This window comes from Oncorhynchus mykiss, chromosome 6 (genome assembly GCF_057628025.1).
Source record: "Oncorhynchus mykiss isolate SJ-2025 chromosome 6, ASM5762802v1, whole genome shotgun sequence".
Lineage (NCBI taxonomy): Eukaryota > Metazoa > Chordata > Actinopteri > Salmoniformes > Salmonidae > Oncorhynchus > Oncorhynchus mykiss.
This window is the reverse complement of record NC_143027.1, coordinates 68,669,035-68,679,769: the sequence shown is the minus strand read 5'-3', so window position 1 is coordinate 68,679,769 and position 10,735 is coordinate 68,669,035. Positions and strand designations below refer to the sequence as shown.

At 45.2% G+C, this 10,735-nt stretch overlaps 1 long non-coding RNA gene across 1 annotated transcript; it reads right to left on the bottom strand.

The window, feature by feature from the left end:
• Positions 1 to 2,594: 2,594 nt before the first annotated feature.
• LOC149983061 (uncharacterized) lies at positions 2,595 to 9,315 on the bottom strand. The gene is made up of 2 exons (XR_016496960.1): positions 9,176 to 9,315; positions 2,595 to 3,214 (listed from the first exon to the last, which is right to left on the bottom strand). It is a non-coding gene; the product is annotated as an uncharacterized LOC149983061 (long non-coding RNA).
• Between the last annotated feature and the right edge of the window lie 1,420 nt (positions 9,316 to 10,735).

The following is a 10,735-nucleotide window of genomic DNA, read 5'->3' as shown; positions in this document are numbered from 1 at the left end:
CAACTGTGAGAGACGGAATCTAAAACAAAAATCCAGAAAATCACATTGTATGATTTTTAACTAATTAATTTGCATTTTATTGCATGACATAAGTATTTGATACATCAGAAAAGCAGAACTTAATATTTGGTACAGAAACCTTTGTTTGCAATTACAGAGATCATACGTTTCCTGTAGTTCTTGACCAGGTTTGCACACACTGCAGCAGGGATTTTGGCCCACTCCTCCATACAGATCTTCTCCAGATCCTTCAGGTTTCGGGGCTGTCGCTGGGCAATACGGACTTTCAGCTCCCCCCAAAGATTTTCTATTGGGTTCAGGTCTGGAGACTGGCAAGGCCACTCCAGGACCTTGAGATGCTTCTTACGGAGCCACTCCTTAGTTGCCCTGGCTGTGTGTTTCGGGTAGTTGTCATGCAGGAAGACCCAGCCACGACCCATCTTCAATGCTCTTATTGAGAGAAGGAGGTTGTTGGCCAAGATCTCGCGATACATGGCCCCATCCATCCTCCCCTCAATACGGTGCAGTCGTCCTGTCCCCTTTGCAGAAAAGCATCCCCAAAGAATGATGTTTCCACCTCCATGCTTCACGGTTGGGATGGTGTTCTTGTGGTTGTACTCATCCTTCTTCCTCCAAACACTGCGAGTGGAGTTTAGACCAAAAAGCTCTATTTTTGTCTCATCAGACTACATGACCTTCTCCCATTCCTCCTCTGGATCATCCAGATGGTCATTGGCAAACTTCAGACGGGCCTGGACATGCGCTGGCTTGAGCAGAGGGACCTTGCATGCACTGCCGGATTTTAATCTATGACGGTGTAGTGTGTTACTAATGGTTTTCTTTGAGACTGTGGTCCCAGCTCTCTTCAGGTCATTGACCAGGTCCTGCCGTGTAGTTCTGGGCTGATCGCTCACATTCCTTATGATCATTGATGCCCCACGAGGTGAGATCTTGCATGGAGCCCCAGACAGAGGGTGATTGACCGTCATCTTGAACTTCTTCCATTTTCTAATAATTGCGCCAACAGTCGTTGCCTTCTCACCAAGCTGCTTGCCTATTGTCCTGTAGCCCATCCCAGCCTTGTGCAGGCCTACAATTTTATCCCTGATGTCCTTACACAGCTCTCTGGTCTTGGCCATTGTATAGAGGTTGGAGTCTGTTTGATTGAGTGTGTGGACAGGTGTCTTTTATACAGGTAACGAGTTCAAACAGGTGCAGTTAATACAGGTAATGAGTGGAGAACAGGAGGGCTTCTTAAAGAAAAACTAACAGGTCTGTGAGAGCCAGAATTTGTACTGGTTGGTAGGTGATCAAATACTTATGTCATGCAATAAAATGAAAACAAATTACTTAAATCATATAATGTGATTTTCTGGATTTTTGTTTTAGATTCCGTCTCTCACAGTTTAAGTGTACCTATGATAAAAATTACAGACCTCTACATGCTTTGTGAGTAGGAAAACACACACAGTGACCCAAACACACATACTGTACAGTGACCCTCAGACCTACTCCCTTTATTTAACCATCCGGTCTTCAGAAAGGCCATTACATTGAAAAGAGGACATCTGCTGATAAGAATGTGAGGGTATTATTTTAGCATGCCACTCTCACTGCATGGATCATTTGAAAGTAATTTTTCAATCTGGGTAATGTCATTAAAAAAAACTTAATCTGTATATTTAGCATTTAAATGCAAATTAGAGTGAGGATGAAATGGCTAGAATGTGATAGATATTAATAAAAGATCATGTGCACATTTTAACACAATAGGGAACATGGGGGAGGGAGGAGGCATAAAATATGTTGGCAGGTGTTTAAGAGGCTTTTCAGACCATTTTAATTTAATTTCTGAAATGGATAAACAAACAAAAAACACCGTAGTTGAGGTAGAGCTATGCGGGATGAGAGTATGCATAACGTGTGTGTGTGTCCATTAGGCATGTGTGTGTTTAGGGTGGGTGTTCAGGGAGTTAATTCTAAACCAAGAGGTTAATTTTGCTTCCTGTAGATCCTGCCCCAGTCATCCCCTCTATGCAGCTGAAAAACTCTCCTTTTCTCCCTTCATCATTTCTCTCTAATCCCTTACTATCCTTCTAACTCCCTCCCTCTCTCCATTTGGTTATTGATCCCTGTTATTGATGATGACACCTTTCTTGTCTTCTGTAGTTTCACCACAACATCCAACACGTGTTTGGTTTAATGAGACTTATTCTAGCATCTCTCCATCTCCCCATTCCCATTCTTCCTCCATTCCCACTCTTCCTCCATTCCCTCTCTTTCGATGTAGCATGATCAGAGAAGCAATATTGGTTTAACTTACCAAACAAATGCACCGGGTACATCACCTGCACAACACACAGAATATACAGTATATATAAACACACACGACTTCAGCAGTCAGAGTGGCCTAAATCATTACAGTGTCTTAGAGTGACAGAGAGCATCATCACATGAATCAGCTGTCTTTACTTAGGACTCAGCAGCTCACTGCTGTCCCAACTATGTCATCTGCCTGCCCTGTGGTCAGAGTAGTCTAGGTGTAGTGAGGTGCATACTGGCGGCAGAGAAGTCAGGCGCAGGAGAGCGAAAACTGATTTACAACAGTGTCGTTTAATATCCATAAACCACCATCAACAGAACAATACAATAAATGGGTCAAACAAAACCCGGTAAATACCTGCATACCGTGCATAAGCACTACAAGAAACAATTACTGACAAGGACATGAGGGGAATACACAACATGTAATTGATGGAATTGGAACCAGGTGTGACGGAAGACAAGACAAAACCAATGGAAAATGAAAAGTGGATCAGCGATGGCTAGAAGGCCGGTGACTTCGACTGCTGAACGCCGCCCGAACAAGGAGAGGGACCAACTTCGGCGGAAGCCGTGACAGTACCCCCTCCTTGACGTTAGGCTCCAGCTGCGCCTCGACACCGGCCTCAGGGACGACCCGGAAGGCGAGGCGCAGGGTGATCCGGGCGGAACTCCTGCAGCATTGAAGGGTCCAACACGTCCTCGACCGGAACCCAGCTCCTCTCCTCCGGACCATACCCCTCCCACTCCACGAGATACTGAAGGCCCCTCACCCGACGCCTCAAATCCAGTATGGAGCGAACGGAGTACGCCGGGCCCCCCCCCCCCCCCCCCGATGTCTAGAAGAACCTCCCGCACCTCCGACTCCTGGAGCGGGCCAGCCACCACCGGCCTGAGGAGAGACACATGGAACGAGGGGTTAATACGGTAATCGGGTGGTAGTTGTAACCTATAACAAACCTTGTTCACTCTCCTCAGGACTTTAAATGGCCCCACAAACCGCGGACCCAGCTTCCGGCAGGGCAGGCGGAGGGGCAGGTTTCGGGTCGAGAGCCAGACCCGGTCCCCCGGTGCGAACACCGGGGCCTCATTGCGGTGGAGATGTGCGTTCACCTTTCGGTGCGTCACGGCCTGCTGAAGGTAAACACGGACAGCTTCCCATTGTCTCCTCTGAGCGCCTGAACCAGTTGTCCAGAGCAGGAACCTCGGTCTGACTCTGATGTCAAGGTGCCAGAACCGGCTGGTACCCCAGTACGCATTGGAAGGGAGAGAGGTTAGTGGAGGAGTGGCGAAGCGAGTTCTGTGCCATCTCGGCCCAGGACACGAACGCCGCCCACTCCCCATGCTGGTCCTGGCAATAGGACCGCAGAAACCTGCCCACATCCTTGTTCACTCTCTCCACCTGCCCATTACTCTCAGGGTAAAACACTGAAGTAAGGCAGATCGAAACCCCCAGACGTTCAGACCCTAGACGTGAACTGGGGACCCAGATCAGACACTATATCCTCAGGCACCCCGTAGTGCCGGAAGACGTGTGTAAACAAGGCCTCCACAGTCTGTAGGGCCGTAGGGAGACCGGGAAGAGGGAGGAGACGACAGGACTTAGGGAAATGATCCACAACGACCAGGGTCGCAGTGTTACCCTGTGAGGTGGAAGATCAGTCAGAAAATCCACCGACAGGTGCGACCAAGGCCGCTGTGGAACGGGTAAGGGGTGTACCCTGGGCGCACACCGAGCAGGAGGAAACATAAACCCTCACGTCCTTAGCCAAGGTAGGCCACCAGTACCTCCCGCTTAAACAGTGCACTGTCCGACTGATCCCAGGATGAACAGAGGAGGGTGACGTGTGGGCCCAATAGATCAACCGGTCACGAACAGCAGACGGGACGTACAGACGCCCAGCGGGACACTGGACGGGAGCGGGCTCTGCACGTAACGCTTGCTCAATGTCCGTGTCCAGCTCCCACAATACCGGCGCCACCAGGCAGGAGGAGGGAGTGGGATCCATGGGCCGCTCCTCTGTGTCATACAGCCGGGACAATGCGTCTGCCTTCATGTTCTGGGAGCCTGGTCTGTAGGAAAGGAAAGGGTAAACACAAAACGGGTGAAAAACATGACCCAACTTGCCTAGCGAGTTGCCAGGATATACTCCAGACTGCGGTGGTCAGTCCAGATGAGAAAAGGATGTCTAGCCCCCTCAAACCAATGTCTCCACGCCTTCAAGGCCTTGACGACAGCCAACAGCTCCCGGTCCCCCACATCATAGTTTTGCTCCGCCGGGCTTAGCTTCTTCGAGAAGAAGGCCCGGGGCGGAGCTTCGGTGGCGTACCCGAGCACTGAGAAAGCACAGCTCCTATCCCAGCCTCGGACGCGTCCACCTCCACTATGAAGGCCAAAGAGGGATCTACAGAGCCCTCAGGTGGATAAACAGAGCCCTCAGGTGACTAAAAGCCCTGTCCGCCCCAGCTGAGCACTGCAGTCGCACCGGTCCCCCCTTCAGCAAGGAGGTAATGGGAGCCGCTACCTGACCAAAACCCCAGATAAACCTCCAAGAGTAGTTGGCAAACCCTAAGAACAGCTGCACCTCCTTTACCGTGGTGGGAGTCGGCCAATTACGCACGGCTGAAATGCGGTCACTCTCCATCTCCACCCCTGAGGTGGAAATGCTGTTGGAAGAACAGGCATTTCTCAGCCTTGACGTACAGGTCATGCTCCAACAGGCGACCAAGCACTTTGTGCACCAGGGACACATGCTCAGTGCGTGTAGCGGAGTATGTCAAAATGTCATCAATATACACCACTATACCCTGCTCGTGCAGGTCCCTGAAAATCTTGTCTACAAAGGCTTGGAAGACTGATGGCACATTCATCAACCCGTATGGCATGACAAGGTACTCATAGTGCCCTGAGGTGGTACTGAAAGACGTCTTCCACTCGTCTCCCTCCCGGATACGCAACAGGTTGTCGGAGGTGAAGTCAGGTGCAGGAGAGCAGAGTGTAGTGAACAGGCGCACTTTTTATTCTGGTCAAAATGACAGCACAAAATAACATAAAATGTGCCCAAAACACGGAACATAGACAAAAAGTAATGCGCGTAACAATATCCACAATATCAAAATACACGTAACACAAACAATCCTACACAAAGACATGATGGGGAACAGAGGAATAAATACAATGTTGATGATATGGCTTTAGAACTTTATTATGCAATGTAGTCATGTGCTTTGAGGTGAAGAAGATGTTAAGCTACAGACTCACAACACAGTGTCAGAGGTAAGCAGTCCTCAATGTTATGTGTGGATACTGTACCTGTGCTCTGAGGGAAGTGAGGGAAAGAACAGTGAAGAAAGAAAGAGAAAGAACAGTGAAGGGTTAGGGGCAAAGGGAAGGATTTGGGGTGTGTGAATGCAGTATTGTCCCACTCCTGCAGTGGAGCGTTTAGCTCAGGCCCTGGGCAGGGTAACTTGGCAGGATGGTGATGAATCACAGGCTGAGAAGCCTCCATAAACAAATCCACTGGAGCACAGCAAGCAAGCAGTCCCTTACACACACATCAAACACAACACACATGCGTGGGCGGTGATGTGTGAGTGTGTGTGAGTGCATGCACACATATGCACTTCCAACAAGTGGCCCCTGAAGCCTGATTGGAGGGTTAGGATGCGTAAGTAAACCCCCATCCCTCTGGCCCCGTCAGCCAGCAGGGATAAACGCACTTGTGATAGCCTTTGTCAAGGAGGGTGGGAGGTGGGGGTGGAATGGCTTGAGCAATTCATCAAATTCAATTCACTGGGAGAGCAAACATCTCTCACTCAGAGAGAGAGAGAGAGAGAGAGACAGAGACAGAGACAGAGAGAGAGAGAGAGAGAGAGAGAGAGAGAGAGAGAGAGAGACAGAGAGAGAGAGAGAGAGAGAGAGAGAGAGAGAGAATTATTTAGGCTACAAAGAGAAGCCCTGATATACAGTATTTCTTCTCAGGAGCAGCCTAGAGAGGCATGTACTCTGAATTCTAATCTCTCCCTAGCCTAGTCCCTCCTGTAGCTGTGCAGGAAAATCACTCCAGTGACTGATGAGTTTTCAAGTTTGAATCTTGAAATTATGCAGCGGAATCCTGCATGTTTTAGCATTGTTTTTTGTAGGGTGAGCAGCTTCTGTAGTTTGTATGCTAAATAGACAGATACACTTTAATACGGTCCATATTCAACTATTTATAAGGCATTTACAAAACAAATGCACATTATTAAGGATTAGGGTTAGGTTAGGGTAGGTAAGGGTTAGGGTTAAAAAGTGCTCTCTAAAGATTAGGGACTGCAAAAATACTTTACTGATGATTATTAAAGGTTTATAAATGTGGGAGTAATGATTGATAAATTATTTATTAATTAAGGAACGTTAAAATAAAGTGTTACCAAATAGACTATTCAAAACTTTCTATAAGCTACTTAAATGAAACCCATGCCTACACTGTAAGAAAAAAAGATGCTATCCAGAACCTAAAAGGGTTATTCAGCTGTCCCCATAAGAGAACCCTTGGAAGAACCCTTGTTGGTTCCAGGTAGAACCCTTTTGGTTCCAAGTAGAACCGTTTTGGCTTCCAGGTACAGTGCCTTGCGAAAGTATTCGCCCCCCTTGAACTTTGCGAACTTTTGCCACATTTCAGGCTTCAAACATAAAGATATAAAACTGTATTTTTTTGTGAAGAATCAACAACAAGTGGGACACAATCATGAAGTGGAACGACATTTATTGGATATTTCAAACTTTTTTAACAAATCAAAAACTGAAAAATTGGGCGTGCAAAATTATTCAGCCCCTTTACTTTCAGTGCAGCAAACTCTCTCCAGAAGTTCAGTGAGGATCTCTGAATGATCCAATGTTGACCTAAATGACTAATGATGATAATTACAATCCACCTGTGTGTAATCAAGTCTCCGTATAAATGCACCTGCACTGTGTTAGTCTCAGAGGTCCGCAAAACGTTATGTTTGGCGTAAAAGCAACACAGCTGAACACACCATCCCCACTGTCAAACATGGTGGTGGCAGCATCATGGTTTGGGCCTGCTTTTCTTCAGCAGGGACAGGGAAGATGGTTAAAATTGATGGGAAGATGGATGGAGCCAAATACAGAACCATTCTGGAAGAAAACCTGATGGAGTCTGCAAAAGACCTGAGACTGGGACGGAGATTTGTCTTCCAACAAGACAATGATCCAAAACATAAAGTAAAATCTACAATGGAATGGTTCAAAAATAAACATATCCAGGTGTTAGAATGGCCAAGTCAAAGTCCAGACCTGAATCCAATCGAGAATCTGTGGAAAGAACTGAAAACTGCTGTTCACAAATGCTCTCCATCCAACCTCACTGAGCTCGAGCTGTTTTGCAAGGAGGAATGGGAAAAAATGTCAGTCTCTCGATGTGCAAAACTGATAGAGACATACCCCAAGCGACTTACAGCTGTAATCGCAGCAAAAGGTGGCGCTACAAAGTATTAACTTAAGGGGGCTGAATAATTTTGCACGCCCAATTTTTCAGTTTTTGATTTGTTAAAAAAGTTTGAAATATCCAATAAATGTCGTTCCACTTCATGATTGTGTCCCACTTGTTGTTGATTCTTCACAAAAAAATACAGTTTTATATCTTTATGTTTGAAGCCTGAAATGTGGCAAAAGTTCGCAAAGTTCAAGGGGGCCGAATACTTTCGCAAGGCACTGTAGAACCCTTTCTACAGAGGGTTCTACATGGAACCCAAAATGGTTCTACCTGGAACCAAAAGGGTTTTACCTGGAACCAGCAAGGGAGAGTGGTGGGAAAAGTACCCAATTGTCATACTTGAGTAAAAGTAAATATACCTTAATAGAAAATGACCCAGTAAAATACTACTTGAGTGAAAGTCTACAAGTATTTGGTTTTATTTATACTTATGTATCAAATGTAAATGTAATTGCAAAAATATACGTAAGTATAAAAAGTAAAAGTATAAATTATTTCACATTCCTTATATTAGGCAAACCAGACAGTATAATTTTCTTGTTATTTTAATTTATGGATAGCCAGGGGCACACTCTAACACTCAGACATCATTTACACACGAAGCATTTGGGTTTAGTGAGTCTGCCAGATCAGAAGCAGTAGGGATGATCAGGGTGTTCTCTTGATAAGTGTGTGGACAATTGGACAATTTTCCTGTCCTGCTATGCATTTGAAATGCATTGCGTACCATTGGGTGCCAGGGAAAATGTATGGAGTAAAAAGTTGCCTACATTATTTTCATTGAGAATGTAGCGGTGTAAAAGTTGGCAAAATATATAGTACAGCACAGATACCACACACAAAAAAAACTTAAGTAGTACATTTTAAGTATTTTTACTTAAGTACTTTACACCACTGCCTATTGGGTCACCCGAAGAACACGTTTGAAACCCTTTTTCTAAGAGAATAGGTTTATAGCCTAATCTTGTGCCTGCATAGCCTGCAGTGTTTTGGCTGCAGCGTGGTTTTATTGTGTGCAATATAGGCAAGCTCTCATCGAATTCAAACTGGCTATCTGTAGTCTATATCATTCCATCCACATTGAATCATATGGGAAGGACGTTTTGGCTATCTACCTGTCACTTTGACCGGGGCCGTTATCAGAAACGAGAGCTACTGCCGCCACATAACTCTTGCGCTTTCTCACTGAAATCTCAAATTCTCTACCAGGAATGATCGCCGTTGCTATGGCAATGATCTGGTTGTGCCCGAGTTAATGGTTAATTCGAATAGGCGAAACATGTTTATGAAGTGATAGATGAAGGTTTGTTCCTTCTGACCGAGCATAATATCATCTAGTTGTTTATTTATCGTACCTGCTCTCGCTGGTGGATGACATGTCGGCGGCGGTTGAGGAAATTGTTAGATTGATTTCTCTCGCTGTCTTGATGCGAAGTGATACAGTTTTCGACTTGAAAGATGGGGGTGGAGTGATTCACTCACAGGGTGGATTGACAATAGTGCAGCACGCGGACTGGTTTGAGTGCCAGGGCCGGTTTATTGCAAGGGCTTACCGGGGCTAAAGCCCCTTAGCCCAAGCCTGTGGGGGGCCCAAGAGGCCCCAAAAAATAAAATAAAGATATATGTAGTTCATGCACTGCTCTTAGAACGCATGGAAATACGATTTCACTCAAGAGGATACTACTTAAGCAATGTTAAAAACACCCTTTTATCACTATCATGACATTAAACTACACAGCAGTGTTCATCATTATGTTGGTATTACCTTTGTTAACTTGTATTTGACCATGCTGTTACTGGAAATGCATTATTTCATTGTAACTTGAGCTGGTACATGCCGCTTTCAGCGGCGTTGTTCTCGTCTAATCTCTGCTAATTTTACAATTTAGAGATGCGTTTCTAGTTTTTTGTTTCTGCGATTTGGACAAATCATTCTCAACTTGATCTATATGTCATTTGGATCTACGGAAGTCCAGCTTCCTCTTCCTATCACCCTGATTCGCCAATCTTTTAAGGACATTTTTCTGTGGCAATTTAAAGAGAAGAAGTCCAAAATACACCATGGAATTTGAAGTTCCTGATCGTCGGGTGAGATATTATTGAATTGTAGATTGTTTACTTTGTATGTACATATATATTCACCCACAATCGTGCTTAATATTCTGCAGATTTCAGATAGAAAATGTACTGTCCCCGTTAAACTGCCGCCATGAAACTCAGCTAGCAGCTTAGCTAACAAATGAAATTCCAGAGGTGCAGCATTCGAGGATGCTGCCCAGTTTTCCCTATAGTGATTAGTGAAGCGTTTTTTACAGTGTTGCAGATGGTGAATATGTAATAGTTATGTTATTCAGAAAACGTTGTCCAAATGAATGGACTGTTGACTGTCAAATATGAAGAAAGACAACTTTCAGGTGTTTCATCCATCAGGAGAGCTTCCCCTGTTCGGATTTCCTGCCCCTCATTTCCGCCCCTCAATTCTGCCCCTCGTTTCTGCCCCTCATTTTGGCTCAAGCCCTCATCACATACAGTCCTGTGTTGATAGTTGCATTGATAGACAGTGATTTGGGTGTGTGTGCTTGAAGAGAAATGTCTTCGTGTGCTGTTTTCTGACAATCAACGTTATGAAAGGTTTTAAAAATAAAAATGCAATAAAAACAAAAAGATAGTCGTAGAACTCTGTGGGGCACAGTAGTCTTCTCTTACCCCCAATTTCGCTCCTTCAGAAAGTATTCAAACCCCTTGACATGTTCCACATTTTGTTGTTAGAGCCTGAATTTGAAAAAAATATATACACACAATGCCCCATAATGACATTTATTGAAAATGAAAAACATAAATATATAATTTACATAAGTATTCATACCCCTGAGTCAATACATGTTAGAATCACCTTTGACAGCGATTACAGCTGT